The 22226-nt window shown below is 38.4% G+C and overlaps 1 protein-coding gene across 1 annotated transcript in view; it reads left to right on the top strand.

Annotated features, from left to right (window-relative positions):
* NKAIN2 (sodium/potassium transporting ATPase interacting 2) overlaps positions 1-22226 on the top strand; it is a 631336-nt gene that overhangs the window by 35346 nt on the left and 573764 nt on the right. The window lies entirely within an intron of this gene.

Here is a 22226-nt window from a genome sequence, read left to right as displayed (position 1 = left end):
AGGCAAGAATATACAATGGAGTAAAGACAATCTCTTTAACAAGTGGTGCTGGGAAAACTGGTCAACCACTTGTAAAAGAATGAAACTAGAACACTTTCTAACACTGTATACAAAAACAAACTCAAAATGGATTAAAGATCTAAATGTAAGACCAGAAACTATAAAACTCCTTGAGGAGAACATAGGCAAAACACCCTCCGACATAAACCACAGCAGGATCCTCTATGACCCACCTCCCAGAATATTAAAATAAGAGCAAAAAATAAACAAATGGGACCTAATTAAACTTAAACTTAAACTTACTCATTTTCTGCACAACAAAGGAAACTATAAGCAAGGTGAAAAGACAGCCTTCTGAATAGGAGAAAATAACAGCAAATGAAGCAACTGAAAAACTATTAATCTTAAAAATATACAAGCAACTCCTGCAGCTCAATTCCAGAAAAATAAATGACCCAATCAAAAAATGGGCCAAAGAACTAAATGGACATTTCTCCAAAGAAGACATAGATGGCTAACAAATACATGAAAAGATGCTCAACATCACTCATTATCAGAGAAATGCCAATCAAAACCACAATGAAGTACCATTTCATGCCAGTCAGAATGGCTGTGATCCAAAAGTCTACGAGCAATAAATGCTGGAGAGGGTGTGGAGAAAAGGGAACCCTTTTACACTTTTGGTGGGAATGCAAACTAGTACAGCTACTATGGAGAACAGTGTGGAGATTCCTTAAAAAACTGGAAATAGAACTGCCGTATGACCCAGCAATCCCACTGCTGGGCATACACACTGAGGAAACCAGAATTGAAAGAGACACATGTACCCCATTGCAGCACTGTTTATAATAGCCAGGACATGGAAGCAACCTAGATGTCCATCAGCAGATGAATGGATAAGAAAGCTGTGGTACATACACACAACGAAGTATTACTTAGCCATTAAAAAGAATACATTTGAATCGGTTCTAATGAGGTGGATGAAACTGGAGCCTGTTGTACAGAGTGAAGTAAGCCAGAAAGAAAAACACCAATACAGTATGCTGCTGCTGCTGCTGCTAAGTCGCTTCAGTCATGTCCAACTCTGTGAGACCCCATAGATGGCAGCCCACTAGGCTCCTCTGTCCCTGGGATTCTCCAGGCAAGAATACTGGAGTGGGTTGCCATTTCCTTCTCCAGTGCATGAAGTGAAGTTGCTCAGTCGTGCCCAACTCTTAGCGACCCCATGGACTGTAGCCTACCAGGCTCCTCTGTCCATGGGATTTTCCAGGCAAGAGTACTGGAGTGGGTTGCCATTGCCTACTAACACATATATATAGAATTTAGAAAGATGGTAACAATAATCCTGTATGCGAGACACCAAAAGAGACACAGATGTCTAGAACAGTCTTTTGGACTCTGTGGGAGAGGGCAAGGGTGGGATGATTTGGGAGAATGGCATTGAAACATGTATAATGTCATATGTGAAACAAATTGCCAGTCCAGGTTTGATGCATGATACAGGATGCTCGGGGCTGCAGCACTGGGATGGCCCAGAGGGATGGTATGGGGAGGGAAGTGGGAAGGGGATCAGGATGCGGAACTTGTGTGCACCCGTGGTGGATTCATGTTGATGTATGGAAAAACCAATACAATATTGTAAAGTAATTAGCCTCCAATTAAAATAAGTAAACTTTTTAAAAATTTAGTGTCATCAGAGAAAAATTTTCAGTCAGGGACATGCACATTATGTATAAATGAAGACAGCCCTTGGTAACTTTAAAGTACCATAGGAGCAAGCCTTCAGATGAAGCTTTCATTGCCACCATATTAGGGCTCAAAGTCCTCTAGTGTTTTACTCTTTGCCCCATAGGCTTCAGGCTATCAGATCACTGGTGATAAGCTTTGGCTCCTGAATTTAGGATTTCAACTACAATTCAGCAGGCTTTAGTGGATCATGGTTACCATGACTTCCATAATTTGCTCTCTACTTGTTTTTTTTTTCAAGAGCAACACACTACCATCTGTGACAAATTCTTTCACTCTAATTCCACAGTAAGACAACATATTTTTGGTTTTAGGGAGAATGGATGTGTGAAATTGAAATATTATGGCTATTAATATTCCTATGGCAATAAACTCATATTTGTTTCATTAAACTGACTCCTGTTCTGACGTTTTTGTCACTAGGATTTTTAATTTAAATAAAAATGTGAATATTCTGAAAAACAGAAAGTTCACTGCCATATTGAAAGGCAAGTTTTCATGACTTTCCACTTTACATCTGTCACAGGGACAATAATGTGTGATTGCCATTCCAGATAATTTCCTTATTGAGATATGTACACATCAGAAAAAGAATTCATGTCAAAGTTTACATAAAAATATCCAGTGCATTTTGGTATGTTCTTAAACTTGATCCAGGTTGTAGGGATATAACAAACAGGATGATGAATATCTGTCTTAATTCTGTCTAGTGTCTCACCTCTAAAATGTTGGTGAAGATAGATCTGTTAGAGACACACCTCTAGTGATTTAACTTGGTTGGAAAGAAAAAAAAAAACATTACTTATTAACTTGCCGTCAAAACAAATTATATTATACTGAACCAAATATTGTTAAAATAGCAATGCAGCTTATAGGGTTAAATCATAATCCTTTAAATATAGAATGCTCATCGGACCTCTGCCACTTGGCAAACCTGTCATGGTTTGCATTTACTTACCTTAACTGGGAACTTAATGTCCCTAGATCTATCAGCTTGCAGCAAAATAAGCCCTTCATATCCAAATTATGAAGACACTAAGTTCACATCTTCCTACATTATAGGGTGCAATTTCCCATCTCCACCTTGCATGTTATGTCACAGCATGCCCAGTGCTTATCCATGCCCACGAAGTTAGTCCTGACTATTTACCTTGCTGACAAAGTCAGTACTCAAATACAATATCACCTGGCTGAAAAGCACACAGTCTCTATCAGGAATACTGGATTCTTCATGAAATGCCACCACCTGCTGCAGTATAATGACTATAGCTAGACAGTTCAGTTAATTTGCCCTTTTCTAGCTGTGCTGCTGCCATAGCTACTAGGGGACAGAGTTTAGTATCCCTGATACCTGCTGTAATAGAATTAATCCAAGCCGCTACTGTTGGTCTCTGCTGACTGGTTCAAGCTTTGATGGCAACCCATCTTCAAAAGAGCCCCTTCCAGCTCTGTCATGTTTAGTCTGGGCTGGACAGGTCACTTGCCTGTCCCAAGGGTTAGAACTGTTACCATTCCCTCAGCTCCCTAAAGCTCCTCTAGAGTGCTTGAGTTGGATAGGGGTAGATCCAGGTCAATTATACTTTACTCTCATCCTTCTGATGTCCTAAGGCATAGTGTTAAACTTATTAATAGGTCACTCATCCACATTTCCCTGATGTTGAGGTTCATCTTGGGACCCCTGTTTACCTTCCTGTCATTTAGTATCACCGGTGGATACCCTGGTATGTCAGATGGATTAAAACAATATTGATTTTCAGATGAAAAGGGAGTGGATGGGACCTGTTTCAATCCCTGTCCTCTTAGGAATTATTTTAGTCTATGTCAGTGCAGAGACTCTTACAGATTCCTAGGGGAGGGACACTGACTAATTTACATGCTTGCCAGCAATACGTAAGCACTTGCCTTAGTTCCACCAAACCAGACCTTGCTATAGTTGCACTTTCTCCACTGATTATAAGTCAACTTACCTGTATGCTTGCCTTTTAGAACTAGAAGACAGTGTTCACAGAGCTAATGGAGGATCTGCATCAAGAATACAGACAGAGCCTTCCCCTCCAACCCAGATAGCCATTTTCGTTCATCAGTAGTTGTAGTGCCTAGCCTCCTCTGGGTGGCATTTCACATAGTCAAGTGATCCAGCAGAACGTGTGAACTCTAACCATGTACCTCCTGAGTAGAGTCTTTGTTGTTGATATTCAATCACTAAGTCATGTCTGACACTTTGTAACCCCATGGATTGCAGCATGCCAGGCCTCTGTTTCCCCCACCATCTCCCAGAGTTTGCTCAAGTTCATGTCCATTGAATTGGTGATGTGATCCAACCATCTCATTCTCTGTCACCCCCCTCCTCCACCTGCCCTCTGTCTTTCCCAGCATCAGGGTTTTTTTTTTTTCCAGTGAGTTGACTCTTCACATCAGGTGGCCAAAGGAGGAGCTTCAACTTCAGCATCAGTTCTTCCAATATTCAGGACTGATTTCCTTTAGGATTGCTGGTTTGATCTCCTTTGCTATCCAAGGGACTCTCAAGAGTCCTTCAGCACCACAGTTCAAAAGCTTCAATTCTTCAGCGCTCAGTCTTCTTTATGGTCATCCATATATGACTACTAGAAAAGGCAGGAAAAAAGGCAGAATAGAGTCTTAATGCTCATAAGCCATGACTTTTCACCCACGTGGGACAGTATTGAACACAATTCTGGACATAACTAGTTACTCATACTTAATATTTTTCCTATAAAAACCATAAAACTTGGAATGTGAGGATAAGGACATGACTTGATCATTTCTGAAATGCATTGGCTTATCCACTCTTACCCAAGTCAGATAAATTCTTTAAGCCTTGGTTTCTTCTTCACATCAATTATCAGTTGGTGCAATATGAAGTTAAAGATTGATATTAAATTTGAGTATGTGTCTGGCACAGGTAGCTCTCAGATAATTATCATGGTTAAGAATTTCACTTCTTTGTGTATATCAACATCATCCTTGATCATACTTTACTGAGATTTAGAGAGCAACAAAGATACATCATCTAGGAGTCAAAAAGTTTCTAAACTAAGAGTTAATCAAAGTTAAGTCCTCTTTAAAATAGGGCTGCAACACTCTCCTACCGAAACTCTATTTTAAAATGTTCTTTGTGTATCTCTTTGTCATGAATCTATAACAAAAAGCTGAGTTGCAGTAGTCCAGTTTTCCTTTTTCTCTTTATCTTTTTCCATTTTTAATATTTCCATTATGATTTCCAACTTTTAGGACTCAGCAGGAAAAGAGCCACTATTTTTTTTCAAACCTTGCGTCTTGTCATGAGTACCATTACTCGGAATGAAATATTTTCCATCTGACACTGAAAAGCAAGATAAATAACATGTATGGTTGTTAACCGTCATACTAAACATGTTCCAAAATGTCCATTGCTCACTATTTCCATAATTTATCTGTCAACAACTCTATTTGAGGATTATTTTTGTGAGTTATTTTCTAGGCTCAGGCATATATGATAAGGTACACACTTTTCTCTGGGAAGAACAGAACTATAAATAATATATAATTTAAAATATAAAATGATGAAGATCCCAGAAAAACAGTTTTCTCTCCTTTTCTGTGAACTCAGCAGATCACGTTTGAATCAGTAGTGCTTAGAAATATCAAAAGCCTTGCCCACCACAGTGTACCTGCTGTCAGTAGAGATGTGGTCATTAAACCATTTTAGACTAACACAGCGAATAGTTCCATGTAATTCTGTGGTAAGGGCCATAGGAATCTAGTGAAGTCCTCGGAGAGTGAAGTGATTCTAGTATGCCCAGGACTAATGATATATCAGGGGTCTCTCCAGAGTAATTATGTGTGGTAGCTTATGCATGAGCCTTGTGATCAGTAAAGAAATAATAGTCCCAGTTGCTAAATTCAGTGAATAAGTGTCTTAATTCACTTAACTCTTTTTATATCTAATTGAGTCTCAATCCTGAGAGAGGAGTTCCTTGACTTGTCAGGCACAAAGAGGTGTTGGCACTCTGTTAAGTCTGGAAAATGCTTGTGGATTGCCTACTACTACTTGGAGAGTAAAAGGCTTCTTTGGAAAGTGCTTTGATTGCATTAGTAGTAACAATAATAATAAGCCAAGAGAGCCCTGAAGACCTAGAACACATACATGAAGAAAGTAGGGAAATAAATTGTAATAAATAACAATTTCTAAAATTCCCTTTGGGAATCTCATGGGTTACTGCAAATTGTTCATCACCTGTAATTTGAGTATTGAAACTGATAAAATACCTTTTAAACTGTTACTAGATTCTAGATAACTATTTCTCCACAAAATACATTTTCCTACATTTTCTCCAAATCAGGTCTTTGCTTTGAAAAGATTTTAAAAAATTGATATTTTTAGAAGACTGATATTACTAAATGTAGCATTTACAGGAAACATTCATAATATACACTGTGTTTTGTCTGACAACAGTGAAGACAGTTCAGTTCAGTTCAGTCGCTCAGTCGTGTCCGACTCTTTGTGACCCCATGAATCGCAGCACGCCAGGCCTCCCTGTCCATCACCAACTCCCAGAGTTCACTCAGACTCATGTCCATCGAGTCAGTGTGGCCATCCAGCCATCTCATCCTCTGTAGTCCCCTTCTCCTCCTGCCCCCAATCCCTCCCAGCATCAGAGTCTTTTCCAGTGAGCCAACTCTTCGCATGAGGTAGCCAAAGTATTGGAGCTTCAGCTTTAGCATCATTCCTTCCAAAGAAATCCCGGGGCTAATAACCTTCAGAATAGACTGGTTGGATCTCCTTGCAGTCCAAGGGACTCTCAAGAGTCTTCTCCAACACCACAGTTCAAAAGCATCAATTCTTTGGCACTCAGCCTTCTTCACAGTCCAACTCTCACATCCATACATGACCACAGGAAAAACCATAGCCTTGACTAGACAGACCTTAGTCGGTGAAGTAATGTGTCTGCTTTTGAATATGCCATCTAGGTTGGTCATAACTTTTCTTCCAAGGAGTAAGCGTCTTTTAATTTCATGGCTGCAGTCACCATCTGCAGTGATTTTGGAGCCCAGAATATAAAGTCTGAGAGTGTTTCCACTCTTTCCCCATCTATTTCCCATGAAGTGATGGGACCGCATGCCATGATCTTCATTTTCTGAATGTAGAGCTTTAAGCCAAGTTTTTCAGTCTCCTCTTTTACTTTCATCAAGAGGCTTTTGAGTTCCTCTTCACTTTCTGCCATAAGGGTGGTGTCATCAGCATATATGAGGTGATTGATATTTCTCCTGGCAATCTTGATTCCAGCTTGTGTTTCTTCCAGTCCAGCGTTTCTCATGATGTATGCTGCATATACGTTAAATAAGCAGGGTGACAATATACAGCCTTGATGTACTCCTTTTCCTATTTGGAACCAGTCTGTTGTTCCATGTCCAGTTCTAACTGTTGCTTCCTGACCTGCCTACAGATTTCTCAAGAGGCAGGTCAGATGGTCTGGTATTCCCATCTCTTTCAGAATTTTCCAGTTTTTGTGATTGGAGAAGGCAATGGCATCTGACTCCAGTACTTTTGCCTCGAAAATCCCATGGACGGAGGAGCCTGGTAGGCTGCAGTCCATGGGGTAGCTAGAGTCAGACATGACTGAGCGACTTCACTTTCACTTTTCACTTTCATGCATTGGAGAAAGAAATGGAAACCCACTCCAGTGTTCTTGCCTGGAGAATCCCAGTGACGGGGAAGCCTGGTGGGCTGCTGTCTGTGGGGTCCCACAGATCGGACATGACTGAAGCCACCTAGAAGCAGTAGCAGCACACAGTCAAAGGCTTTGGCATAGTCAATAAAGCAGAAATAGATGTTTTTCTGGAACTCTCGGTTTTTCCATGATCCAGTGGATGTTGGCAATTTGATCCCTGGTTCCTCTGCCTTTTCTAAAACCAGCTTGAACAGCAGGGAGTTCATGGTTCACTATTGCTGAAGCCTGGCTTGGAGAATTTTGAGCATTACTTTACTAGCAAGTGAGATGAGTGCAATTGTGCGGTAGTTTGGGCATTCTTTGGCATTGCCTTTCTTTGGGATTGGAATGAAAACTGACCTTTTCCAGTCCTGTGGCCACTGCTGAGTTTTCCAAATTTGCTGGCATATTGAGTGCAGCACTTTCACAGCATCATCTTTCAGGATTTGAAACAGCTCCACTGGAATTCCATCACCTCCACTAGCTTTGGTCATAGTGATGCTTTCTAAGTCCCACTTGACTTCACATTCCAGGATGTCTGGCTGTAGATGAAGACAAGTAGGTTTGTTTGAAATAGTAAGGAAAACATTGTTTTGATGTCATAAAGAATGGGGTCGTCATTAATATCAGTGTACATATATCCAGAATTCCATGACCTTTCTTCAACATTACCAACAAGTACACATGACCACTGTTGACTTGAAATAGATTGTTAGAGATTTTTCCAGTAAAGATGAGTTTATTGGGAATCAGAGAATTACAATTTGTGGTCTCAGCCATGATGAGTCACTTGTAGGTTCTGAACAGCCAGGGAAGGAGGATACGTTTATAGAGAGGAAAGGCTAGAGAAAAACAGAGTCCATTGCTTTTCATTGGTTGAGTCCTTACCAGGATAGAAGAGACTTTCTTCTTCCTGTGGGCTCTGCTCTTGTAAAAGGCTGTGAAAGCTCCCCCTTCTGGTCTCTAAATTCTGTTTAGTTAAGGATTCTGTTTGTAAATTTTTTATACTACTTTTTTTCTAGTTCTGTTTCTTTTTTCTATTATCACCTATTTTTCTACTCTGAGTAAGGACTGAAGTTAATTTGGTTACATTTAATTATTCAGTAAAAAGTTTCTTAATGTTTTTATGAAAATCTATACAAAATGTGTGATTTAAAAATATAAGTCACCAATGAACAGTGTTGAATTTTGTTAAATGATTTGTTTCACATTTTTTTCACAGTATGTGTGATGATTCACATTATTTCATATGAGAGGAAGAATTCAAAATTTGTTCTGATGTCGTTCTGTATATGACTGTGACATTTCTCAGGTTAGTCTCTAGGGGAATAGCCAAGAGGCCCAGTATTGCCTGGATATTCACTTGTCAGAAATGTAGACTAGGGGATTCACTTACTGGCAGGATGGTTGAATGAAATGATAGTATTCCTTCTAATCACAGATGCTCTGATTCCTAGATTTCTGGACTTTATGGTGACTTTTTACAAGTATTGAAAGTTTTCTTTACTTACACAGGCAATGGACTATAAATATTTTAATGAAGACTTGTTTGTTAACCATTCCTCATTGACAATATTGTTTTTATAATTTTTGACTACACTAATGTGTAATTACCCTGTCAATATAGGAGATGCTTTAAAAAGTCATGTTATTTATGTAATATCCGTTCACTCAAACTAAAAATCTGTTTGATTTTGCTATTATCATCAGGTGAAAATTAAAACAATGCAAAAAATTTGTCTCAAAAAGTTAACAAAGACTGTAAAGAAGGGGAATGTGGACTGAAACCGGGAGAAAGAGTAATGTTTTGGCCAGACAGAAAAGAATCTAAGAAGGGAATTGAAATATGCAAAGTCAAAGAGGCAAGAAAGAACTTGTTCATTCATAATACTTTAAAGGGCTATCTGCCCAGGGCTTCAGAATGAAAGTAGCAGGAGTTCTATGAGCACGTTTCCCCTCTCTTCCTCCTGCTTCTCTTTTTAACATCCCATCAGTAATCTTAGGCCTTTGTTGTATATTTAGTTCCTCCCAATTATCTTGGCTCTTCAGGGTACTAATAGATGTTTTTCTACCATCACTGCTCCTACCACCAACAACACTGCCACTAGCAACTTCAGATTAGTTTACTTAATTTTCACATTCAAAATCCACAACCATTTATTGAGCAGAAGCGTTTTGAAATAGAGTATTATCTGTTTTCAGGAAGGTGGTCTCTAGTTTTTTTTAATATGGTAAATCAGTTCTTATAACTGAGGAGTTGATAGGCAAGATATTTAGGGAGGCAGGGACTTTTAAAAATTAAATTGCTGCTCTATGTGTTTGTTAGCTGCTCAGTTGTGTCTGATTCTCCGTGACCGCATGGACTGTAGCTATCCAGGCTCCGCTATCCATGGAATTCTCCAGGCATGAATACTGGATTGAGTAGCCATTTCCTTCTTCTGGGGATCTTTCTGACCCAGGGATCAAACCCCATCTCCTGCATTGCAGGTGGATTCTTTATCATCTGAGCCACAAGAGAAGCCTAGTCGTAGATTCCAATTTCCAGTTGCCACAGATCCAGGGAAGACTAGGTAACATCTCAATAGCCTTTATAACTATAAACTGCAAAAGGCCTTTATAACATACTCCCATGTGAAGATACATATATTTGATGTATATAAAATAGGAGCATTTTAAAAATGAAAGCAAAAGTTGTTTGTCATTGAAAATCAAAATACGGACCTTAACTCCTCATGCACAAAGTAGATGTTTCAGAAATTTTAATGTGATCAAGTATTATTTCAATCAAAGCAACTGATTAAAGAAAAACAAAACTGCCATAACTCAGCATTTTTATTGACCAACTTAGTCCTGCCTTTGAATTCATATGCCAAGTGTTTAAATGTGCAAATAAAATAAGTTGTAGTTCACCCTAATACTTAGCCATGAAGCCATAGCATATGCATTCTGTATCACTGTTGTATTATCATAACTTCTATTTATTCCATATCTAACAAGTGTCGGGAGTTTTACATAGACCAAGCTCATCCTTATAATACACCACCGAGTTCTATCACAGTGAGAAACAGACATCCTGACTTTTAGCATTACTTTGCTAACATGTGAGATGAGTACAATTGTGCAGTAGTTTGAACGTTCTTTGGCATTGTCTTTCTTTGGAATTGGAATAAAAACTGACCTTTTCCAGTCCTGTGGCCACTGCTGAGTTTTCCAAATTTTCTGGCATATTGAGTGCAGCACTTTCACAGCATCATCTTTTAGGATTTGAAAAAGCTTAACTGGAATTCCATCACCTCCACTAGTGTTGTTCATAGTGATGCTTCCTAAGGCCCACTTGACTTCCAATTTCAGGATGTCTGGCTCTAGGTGAGTGAACACACTATTGTGGATGTCTGAGTTATTAACGTCATTTTTGTACAGCTCTTCTGTGTATTCAAGCCACCTCTTCTTAATATCTTCTGCTTCTGTTAGGTCCAAACAGTTTTTGTCCTGTAGTGAGCCCATCTTTGCATGAAAAGTTCCCTTGGTATCTCTAATTTTCTTGAAGAGATCTCTAGTCTTTCCCATTCTGTTGTTTTCCTCTATTTCTTTGCATTGATTGCTGAAGAAGGCTTTCTTATCTCTCCTTGCTATTCTTTGGAAACCTGCACTCATGGGTATATCTTTCCTTTCCTGCTTTGCCTTTCACTTCTCATCTTTTCTCAGCTATTTGTAAGGCTTCCTCAGACAACCATTTTCTCTTTTTGCATTTCTTTTTCTTGGGGATGGTCTTGATCACTACCTCCTGTACAATGTCATGAACCTCTGTCCATAGTTCTTCAGGCACTCTGTCTATCAGATGTAACCCCTGGAATCTATGTGTCATTTCCACTGTATAATTGTAAGGGATTTGATTCAGGTCATACCTGAATGGCCTAGTGGTTTTTTCTACTTTCTTCAATTTAAGTCTGAATTTGGCAATAAGGAGCTCACAAACTGAGCCACTGTCAGCTTACAGTCTTGTTTTTGCTGACTGTATGGAGCTTCTTCATCTTTGACTACAAAGAATATAATTTGTCTGATTTCAGTACTGACCATCTGGTAACATCCATGTGTAGAGTCTTCACTTGTGTTGTTGGAAGAGGATGTTTGCTATGACAAGTGCGTTCTCTTGGCAAAACTCTGTTAGCCTTTGACCTGCTTCATTTTGTACTCAAAGGCCAGGTTTGCCTGTTACTCCAGGTATCTCTTGATTTCCTACTTTTACATTCCTGTCCCCTATAATGAAAAGGACATCTTCTTGGGGTATTAGTTATTTCTAGAAGGTCTTGTAGGTCTTCATAGAACCGTTCAGTTTTAACTTATTCAGCATTTCTGGTAGGGCATAGACTTGGGTTACTGTGATATTGAATGGTTTGCCTTGGAAATGAACAGAGATCATTCTGTCCTTTTTGAGATTGCATCCAGGTACTGCATTTTGGAATCTTTTGTTGACCATGATGGCTACTCCATTTCTTCTAAGGGGTTCTTGCCCACAGTAGTGTATATAATGGTTGTCTGAGTTAAATTCACCCATTCTAGTCCATTTTAGTTCACTGACCCCTAAAATGTCAATGTTCACTCTTGCCATCTCCTGTTTGACCACTTCCAGTTTGCCTTGATTCATGAATCTAACATTCCAGGTCCTATGCAATATTGCTCTTTACAACATTGGACTTTTCTTCCATCACCAGTCACATCCACAACTGGGTGTTGTTTTTGCTTTGGCTTTGTCTCTTCATTCTTTCTGGACTTATTTCTCCACTGATCTCCAGTAGCATATTGGGCACCTACTGACCTGGGAAGTTCATCTTTTAGTGTCCTATCTTTTTTGCCTTTTCATCCTGTTCATGGGGTTCTCAAGGCAAGAATACTGAAGTGGTTTGCCATTCCCTTCTCCAGGGGACCACATTTTGTCAGAACTCTCCACCATGACTCATCCATCTTGGGTAGCCCTATAGGGCATGGCTCATAGTTTGCTTGAGTTAGACAAGGCTATGTTTCATGTAATCAGTTTGGTTAGTTTTTTGTGATTGTGGTTTTCATTCTATCTGCCCTCTGATAGATAAGGATAAGAGGCTTATGGAAGCTTCCTGCTAGGAAAGACTAAGTAAGAGGGAAACCAGTCTTGTTATGATGAGCATGGCCATGCTCAGTAAATCTTTAATCCAACCTGGATGTTCAAGCTGGATTTAGGAAAGGAAGAAGAACCAGAGATCAAGCTGCCAACTTCTGGATCAAACTGCTAGATCATCAAAAGAGCAAGAGACTTCAAGAAAAGCTTCTATTTCTGCTTTCTTGACTACAGTGGCCCTAACAGAAGCAGAAGATATTAAGAAGAGGTGGCAAAAATACACAGAAAAGCTGTACAAAAAAGATCTTCACAACCAAGATAATCATGATGGTGTGATCACTCGTCTAGAGCCAGACATCCTGGAATTTGAAGTCAAGTGGGCCTTAGGAAGCATCACTACGAACAAAGCTAGTGGAGTTGACGGAATTCCAGTTGAGCTATTTCAAATCCTGAAAGATGATGCTGTGAAAGTGCTGCACTCAATATGCCAGCACATTTGGAAAACTCAGCAGTGGCCACAGGACTGGAAAAGGTCAGTTTTCATTCCAATCCCAAAGAAAGGCAATGCCAAAGAATGTTCAAACTACCGCACAATTGCACTCATCTCACATGCTAGTAAAGTAATGCTCAAAATTCTCCAAGCCAGGCTTCAGAAATACGTGAACTGTGAACTTCCAGATGTTCAAGCTGGTTTTAGAAAAGGCAGAGGAACCAGGGATCAAATTGCCAACATCCACTGGATCACTGAAAAAGCAAGAGAGTTCCAGAAAAACATCTATTTCTGCTTTATTAACTACGTCAAAGCCTTTGACTGTGTGGATCACAATCAACTGTGGAAAATTCTGAAAGAGATGGGCATACCAGACCACCTGACCTGCCTCGTGAGAAATCTGTATGCAGGTCAGGAAGCAACAGTTAGAACTGGACATAGAACAACAGACTGGTTCCAAATAGGAAAAGGAGTACGTCAAGGCTGCATATTGTCACCCTGCTTATTTAACTTCTATGCAGAGTACATCATGAGAAACACTGGGCTGGAAGAAGCCCAAGCTGGAATCAAGATTGCCGGGAGAAACATCAATAACTTCAGATATGCAGACAGACACCACCCTTATGGCAGAAAGTGAAGAGGAACTAAAAAGCCTCTTGATGAAAGTGAAAGAGGAGAGTGAAAAAGTTGGCTTAAAGCTCAACATTCAGAAAATGAAGATCATGGCATCCAGTCCCATCACTTCATGGGAAATAGATGGGGAAGCAATGGAAACAGTGTCAGACTTTATTTTTGGGGGGTTCCAAAATCACTGCAGATGGTGACTGCAGCCATGAAATTAAAAGACGCTTACTCCTTGGAAGAAAAGTTGTGACCAACCTAGATAGCATGTTGAAAAGCAGAGATATTACTTTGCCAACAAGGGTCTGTCTAGTCAAGGCTATGATTTTTCCTGTGGTCATGTATGGATGTGAGAGTTGGACTGTGAAGAAAGCTGAGCACCGAAGAATTGATGCTTTTGAACTGTGGTGTTGGAGAAGACTCTTGAGAGTCTCTTAGACTGCAAGGAGATCCAACCAGTCCATTCCGAAGATCAGCCCTGGGTGTTCTTTGGAAGGAATGATGCTGAAGCTGAAACTTCAGTACTTTGGCTACCTCATGCGAAGAGTTGACTCATTGGAAAATACCTTGATGCTGGGAGGGATTGGAGGCAGGAGGTGAAGGGGAAAACAGAGGACCAAATGGCTGGATGGCATCACTGACTTGATGGATGTGAGTCTGAGTCAACTCCGGAAGTTGGTGATGGACAGGGAGGCCTGGCGTGGTATGATTCATGGGGTTTCAAAGAGTCGGACACGACTGAGCGACTGAACTGAACTGAAGCCTTTGACTCTGGATCACAACAAGTTCTGGAAAATTCTTAAAGAGTTGGGAATACCAGACCTCCTGACCTGCCTCCTGAGAAATGCAGGTCTATATGCATTATATGCATATATAATGTATATGCAGGTCAAGAAGCAACAGTCAGGACTGGACATGGAACAAAAGACTGGTTCCAAATTGGGAAAGGAGTGTGTCAAGGCTGTACTATTGTCACCCTGCTTGTTTAACTTATATGCAGAGTACATCATGAGAAACACTAGGCTGGAGGAAGCACAAGCTGCAATCAAGATTGCCGGGAGAAATATCAGTAACCTCAGATATGCAGATGACACCACCCTTATGGCAGAAAGCAAAGAAGAGCTAAAAACCCTTTTGATGAAAGTGAAAGAGGAGAGTAAAAAACGTGGCTTAAAGCTCAACATTCAGAAAACTAAGATCCTGATAACCGGTCCCTTCACTTCATGGCAAATAGACGGGGAAACAATGAAAACAATGGGATACTATTTTGGGGGGCTTCAAAATCACTGCAGATGGTGACTGCAGCCATAAAATTAAAAGACGCTTACTCCTTGGAAGAAAATCTATGACCAACCTAGATAGCATATTAAAAGGCAAAGACATTAATTTGCCAACAAAGGTCCGTCTTGTCAAAGCTATGGTTTTTCCAGTACTCATGTATGGATGTGAGTGTTAGACTATAAGGAAAGCTGAGCACCGAAGAATTGATGCTTTTGAACTGTATAGTTGTAGAAGACTCTTGAGAGTCCCTTGGACTACAAGGAGATCCATCCAGTCCATCCTAAAGGAAATCAGTCCTGAATATTCATTGGAAGGTTGATGCTAAAGCTGAAAAACCAATTCTTAATCCACCTGTTGTGAAGAACCAACTCATTGGAAAATACCCTGATGCTGGGAAAGATTGGTGGCATCACTGACTCGATGGGCATGAGTTTGAATAAGTTCCAGGAATTGGTGATAGACAGGGAGGCCTGGTGTGCTACACTCCATGGGTCACAAAGAGTCGGACACAGCTTAGAAATTTAACTGAATTTATAGCAACTCGTTCAGAATCACAGGATCAATAAGTACTATGATTATAAATACTGGAACAAGTCATTATTTTCTCAAGATATTTGTGAAAATGAAAGGCCCGTGGTTGACATTGTTTAAACAAAGTTTTGTCTAGTTTCAGGGGACTTGTTGGGCACATGAGTCCTCCAGTACCAGGAATGCTCTCAGATCTCAACCCAAGGTCAAGTCTGTGTTCTGATTATGAACCTTTATGAGAAATAATTTTTAATTCTTGTCTTGTGCATCTTTGAATATCAATTTATATCCAAAATACATTAGTGAATATATTACACATGTTAATGTATGAGTATGTAAAAAAAAAAAAATTCAGCCAAGTAAATATGCAGCTCTAATTGGCTTTGTAAGTTGATTCACAAATTAGGCAGCATCTTATCTAGCAACTAGAAGGGTACTCAGAGGACCAATACACAATGAAAGACTTTTATAGAAAGAGGGTGGGGTGAGGAAGGTGTATGAGCAAAAGAAAAGGAAGGGTTATTTTGAACCAAAACATCTTATTTTGGGGGGAGAGGAAATGGAGAGGATTTTTTCTTTCATTGTGTTTTTAATCATGTATATTGCCTTTTCTCCCTCTAGGGGATGGAGAGGTTCCAAGTGACAGATTACTTCCTTAGTGCTGACCAGAAAATTCGAATCTGGTTGATTAAGATTGCATATCTAGGGAAGGTAAAAACTGCAAGTAGATTAAGTATTAAAAATAGGTTTGGTATCATGGGCTTTAACACAAGTGACACCATGTTGAGTTTGTGGCTTTTCCCCTGTAACAAGCATAGAGTCACACATAGATCTATACATATGTGTGTGTGTTTATATATGTCAAACTTTTGCTGCTAAATTAATCTAATATTTGTCATTAAACAGAAAATAAAAATCAGTAATTCATGTTTTGTTGTAAAAGGCCTAACACATGAAAGGATCTAAATAAATTTTTTTCTGACAAACTCAGTACATAGCTTAGTTACTATGGATAAGATTATTCATCTGATAGCAAATTATATACTGAGTAGGAGAAAAGGCAGATGAGTTGATTCTGCCCATGCTTATTTTAAGGCAGCCAGCAGATATTTTAACTTCACTAATAAAAGTAAACTATGAAATGTTCTGGTTAAATAAAGGTCAATAAAATTATAAGCTATTGAACAAGTCAGTTGTGTCAGGATGTATAAAGTAATTAATATGCTTTTGTTTAAGTTATTGTTAATCAGTTTATTTCTTATTCCACAAGGAGCTATTTCAGGAATTCTCTGGGGAAGAGTGGTAGGTGGGTGAATGGAATTGGATCTTGTTAATGATTGTTTAAAAGTTTGAAGTTTTGATGAGCTTAGGTTGAAATATTTATATTTACGGGAGAAGAAACCATTAATCCATCTTGGACAAATAGCTTACAATCAATAACCGTGTGTATCCTGTGGTCATCACTGATGGAAGTGGAAAGCTTTTAATATACATAAAGGTTGACAATTACAATTGAATTTCTTGCTCTTTATTACCACAATCCATAGGAAAATATCCTTTAAAGCAATGTAAAGTACTGCATTTTGAAATTATTTGCTAAAATATGCTACAATTTTGTACTTTTTAAAATGAATGCATCATAAAGTTATTCAAAATGAACATTTCTTGGAAATTGTATATTAGTCTTTAGCAAATTTAACAAGTTTGTTAAAATTAAATATTGATATTCTTTCTAAACATAATAATAAAGTACCAGAATTTATCATTTCAACATTTAAAATGTGAAGCATGGTAGAAAATTTATTTATAACTTTAGATAAAACTATAAGTAATTAGTTATAATAGTTATACACCAACATGTCATTGATAGAAGATTCATCAGATCCTATTACAACAATTTTCATATGTGTAAGAATATTATTTATCTGCTATTTATTTATCTGCTAAATCTGCCAAGTTTGCATGATACCTAAATATAATGAAATTTAATATTTGGCAAATAGATACAAAAATTCAAAGCTTAAATGTCTTTTGAATAATTATTGACCTGAGTCTGTTATTTGCCACAATGGTGAATGCTGGAATGAAAAGCAAAGACTTATTCTACTTTAGAAAGAGATTCATGTCCAATTGTTTAATTTTAGCACTCTCTTGCCTACTTGAGCAAAATATATCTACATCTTTTCTTAAATGTTTTCACCCATGTTATGGTTATAACTGAACATTAGAGTGATATTTTTACCTATTATTTTTACACATTTAAACTCATTTATGGTGGCATAGTGGACAAATGAATCCAGAGTCTAAGCTTTACAACATGGAAAGGACCATACTTCAGTTTTTCATTCAAATCACAGAGGATTAAACATATGATATAGTTGAACCCATTATACCAACACACCCTTTTATTTGAAGAGTTGAAATATTACAGACTGTTACAGGACTGTACTACCTTTTGACTTGGAAAATAGATGAGTTATTAGAAGCTGAGAAAGGTGTGCTTAGTGTTATATTTTAGCTTTGAAGTTTGAGTTGTTTTTTGGTTGTTTTTGTTGTTGTTGTTGTTGTTTTTTCCTGGAAAGAAGAAATGCATTAAATCTCAAAGAATCAGAAGTTTACTTATATACTAATTTAATTTCTAGGAAGTAAAAGTGGAGGAGGAATTTAAAAGTCTGCTAACCCAAATCATTAATTTTAGATGAATTATTGGAAGCTGAGGAAGGATAAATCATTTTGCTGAAACGGTACAGATCTTAGACTCAAGTGTAGAATGTGTTCCCTGGTAGTTTTTCAATCATACCAGGCCGTGTGAAGTTGTAAATCACACCAAGAGCATTTTCTAAATTAAAAATCTGTTTTAGCTGACTTATTAATTTGCAATAATAGCATGTTTGCCTCTGAGATCAAGTTGTCATCCTAGCGAATAATGAAATTGTAACTTTATGTTGTAGATGTCCTTTTATTGAGGTTTTTAATTTTCTATACCTGCTAATTTTTTTATTTTCTTAGGACTTCCAACTATCATCCAACAGTTTATTTAGCATATTTCTTTAAATAATCCAATATTACTTGCATCTCCTCTCCTTATATTTCTTGATTTTCAATCCAGAACCCTGAACTAGATGCCAAGAGTTTAGAGTTTCCAGCCCTGCTAATGATTGTTTGATTTCAGACAAAAGAACATTTTTCAGGGTCTTTGTTGTTTCAATTGTGAGTTGATTGTGTTGAACTGTGTGATTCTATAGACTCACTTCAGTCAAAATAATTGGCAGAATATTCTGTGGCATTTTTATTGGACCTTTTTAATGATATGTTCCATGTTTCCTTGATCTATATACTTTATCCCAGAATGTTGATCAAATGACATTCCTTCTTTCTGACTTTCTCTTTTTGTTACTTGTGTTTCCTTCCTCCCTTCTCAGGTTTTACCTTTGATCCCTGTTCTCACTTTTATTTTCACTCTTGGGATTAACAATTTCAAACAACAGTGAAAGGTCAAACTACTTACGTAACTTCTTTTGTATATAGTTGTCAGTTTTAAAATACCATCGGTTCATGCAAACTTTTAATTCTTCCAGATTAATGGGATTTGGTGAAAAATCAAATCCCTAGCTTATTCATTACAGTAGCATGTAACCAGTTAAACACTGAAATGAGATCAAACCACTAAGCCAAATGGAGAAAAATGCATTGAAACATATCTGTTTCACTAGGGTTAGCATGAGAATAGAAGGTGATTTTTCACTTATTCAGATAATTTTTGTTGTGATTTTAATTTTGCTGTTTGTTCAACTGCATTGGAAGTGTCTTGCATTCCCACCTCTGCTTATAATAGTTTTGCTGACATGTCATTAATGCTAAGACTTTTAAACTGCATAAGACAACTAATTTATATGCCTTCTAAAATTGCAACTAGAAAGTTAATATTTGAAATACATTTAATGTTTTACCAAACAGATGGTGAGCTATAGACTCTTTTATGTTATCTCTACAATTCATAAAAACACCAAATGTATCTCCCTGAGTTATGGTTGTTAGAATTGATGGCAAAATATGATTGTCTCTTGGAAGACATTATGAACCTATAATGCAATTGGAAATAGACACATACCCTCACAATATAAATGCTTTCATTAGGAAATTGGCTGAAAGCTGAGAGTATCTGTTCTACCAATGTGACCAAAGTCTCTACTGAAATCAGAGATGGTATTAGTGAGCAACTGTGGCACACACCTCTCAGAATTACTTTGACCAGAAATATTCAGGATCCCAGACCTTGGAAGAAAGAGGTGATACTAACAATGAAGTCAGCAGTCAAAGAGAGGATTAATGCCATAAGGTAGAACACGCTGATCTGAGGGCGAAATGCCTCAGACCTGGTATTAATTTCACCACCGTGTTTGGGCTTGAAGTCTTTGAACAAATCTCTCCAAAAAGAGCCCTTTTTTTTTTTTTTTCATTTTTGACATAAAGTTGTTTGATGTAAGACTTTTGAATTTCCTTTCATAAAAGTGTAAACAGTTGATTTCCCCTTTTCATCAACTTATTAAAAGAGATTTTAATACTAGATCCCAGAAAAGTGGTGTAGGAGAAGACTCTTGAGAGTCCCTTGAATTGCAAAGAGATCAAACCAGTCCATCCTAAAGGAAATCAGTCCTGAATATTTATTGGAAGGACCGATGCTGAAGCTGAAACTCCAATACTTTGGCCACCTTGATGTGAAGAGCTGACTCCTCTGAAAAGACCTTGATGCTGGGAAAGATTGATGGCAGGAGGAGAAGGGGACGACAGAGGATGAGATGGTTGGATGGCAGCACCAACTCAATGCACATGAGTTTCAGTAAACTCTGGGAGTTGGTGATGGACAGGGAGGCCTGGTGTGCTTCCGTCCATGGGGTTGCAAAGAGTTGGACACAACTGAGCAACTGAACTGAACTGAAGAAAAGTGGAGACCCTGAAGTGCAAAGAGAGGGAAGGCGTGGGAGCCCACTCACTCTCGCTGTGCTGGGCTCAGTTAGTGCACAGCAATGGCACCAGAGCACCTCTGCAGTGCCTGATAGTACTGGGAAGCCCTGATTTTGAACAAGACCTTAGATTGACACTCACAGACAGATAAAACTATATCTGATTTGAAAATTATACAGAGAAGAAAGAGCCGCAAACTCTCTTTAGAAATTCTTTGTAGTAGAATTAAAGATCTAGCAAGAAGATGGCCCATATGCTTCTGTCATTTTGTGCTCATGTACATCTAATATGGATATACTTCTGGGGGCCCTAGAGACATTTATATATCCACTGGGCTTCCCTGGTGGCTCAGATGGTAAAGAATCTGCCTGCAGGGCAGGAGATCTGGGTTGATAAATCCACTACCACCATGGGAAATTATAGCATTGGTTTCACGTTTTAAAAATAGAGAATCCTGGATTAGCCAAAGATCACATCTACTACATTAATGTATGTGAAAGCCAAATGTGAGCAGGAAGCAGGAAGCACATAGGAAGGAATTGGGCTGCTATGGGATTAATAAGGTGTCAGGCATGTTTTGTTATTGAATTTTTGTTTGTGTCTCTAGTGAGTGTGAAGTCATGACTTTCACCAGTGTCTGAAGAGACCTGCATGCAGAAGAGAGACCATTGCCTGAACAATGCCTTTGAGCTTATTTTTCTGTTTTTAAAAAAATACCCTTTTTTACTTTCAAAAAGTCATATGTTTGTGTTATGCAAAATGGAAACAACACATATAAAGCAAACATTCAGTATCCCTTCACTCCCACGTAATCCTAATAACCACTGTTAACCTCTAGCTTCAGACTTCTGAGCATGAGAGAGATAAATATAGAAAATGTATGCAAACATGTAATCATGCAGTTTTAGTTACATAAATAGGACCATTTCTTTGTGTGTGTGTGTGTGTGTGTGTGTGTGTGTGTGTGTGTGTTTTCACTCAGTGTTATGTTGTGGCCATGCTTCCTTCCATGTAAGTGTATAGAAATAAAACTAAAGCGGCAAAGCTGAAAATTCTTTGGTAAATAGAAGCAATTGTCCTTCATTAGTGTATCTTTGGTTACTGTATCAGGCAGGACAGTAATGTTTTTAATTTAATCATTCTTCTCCAAAAAAATGTAACCGCTTCTTGAGCAATCTTAATCCAGTGAGTGGAAACATCATTAGTTTTCTATAGTCATTGCCTTTGACCATGTCTGACCCTCATTTCCCATTCTATGAAAACTTCTCAGATTGATCTTATAGATTCCCAAGCTCTTTCAGATATTAATATTTCAGTTCAGTACAGTTTAAAAGTTTAATCACTTTTCCAACATATTACTTATCCTCGCCATCAATTTCCATGGCTGATTCATCAACTTGCCCTGGAAAGTGGCCATAGCCTGGTTTTCTATGCTTTCTTTATGTCTCTAAACTCTTCCCTCCTCTTCTTGGAATCTTTCTTTTCCAGTGTATTGCTGACCAGAGGGGAGAAAGGGATAAATACCTCTTACTTAATTGATGGTGTTAAAGTTCTCCCATGTTGATTATTGAAATTTCTCCAGTTTCCACCCTTTGTGTGACTCAAATCCCCATGCTGGCTCTTTGGGAGAGAGGCATTTTCTTGAAGGATCTTTCAGCAGGACAACCATAGCAAAATCCATCTTCACTGCAGAAAATCCACTCTGGATCAGCCTCCTTAAACCTTTCACTTCTCCCAAACCCATGTTCAAGGCACTGAGGCCCCATTTCACAAGTCTGATACCAAAATGTCCTAC

Source organism: Capricornis sumatraensis, chromosome 13 (genome assembly GCF_032405125.1).
Source record: "Capricornis sumatraensis isolate serow.1 chromosome 13, serow.2, whole genome shotgun sequence".
Taxonomy (NCBI): domain Eukaryota; kingdom Metazoa; phylum Chordata; class Mammalia; order Artiodactyla; family Bovidae; genus Capricornis; species Capricornis sumatraensis.
Note: the sequence above shows the minus strand (reverse complement) of the source record. Positions and strands in the feature narration are given on the sequence as shown.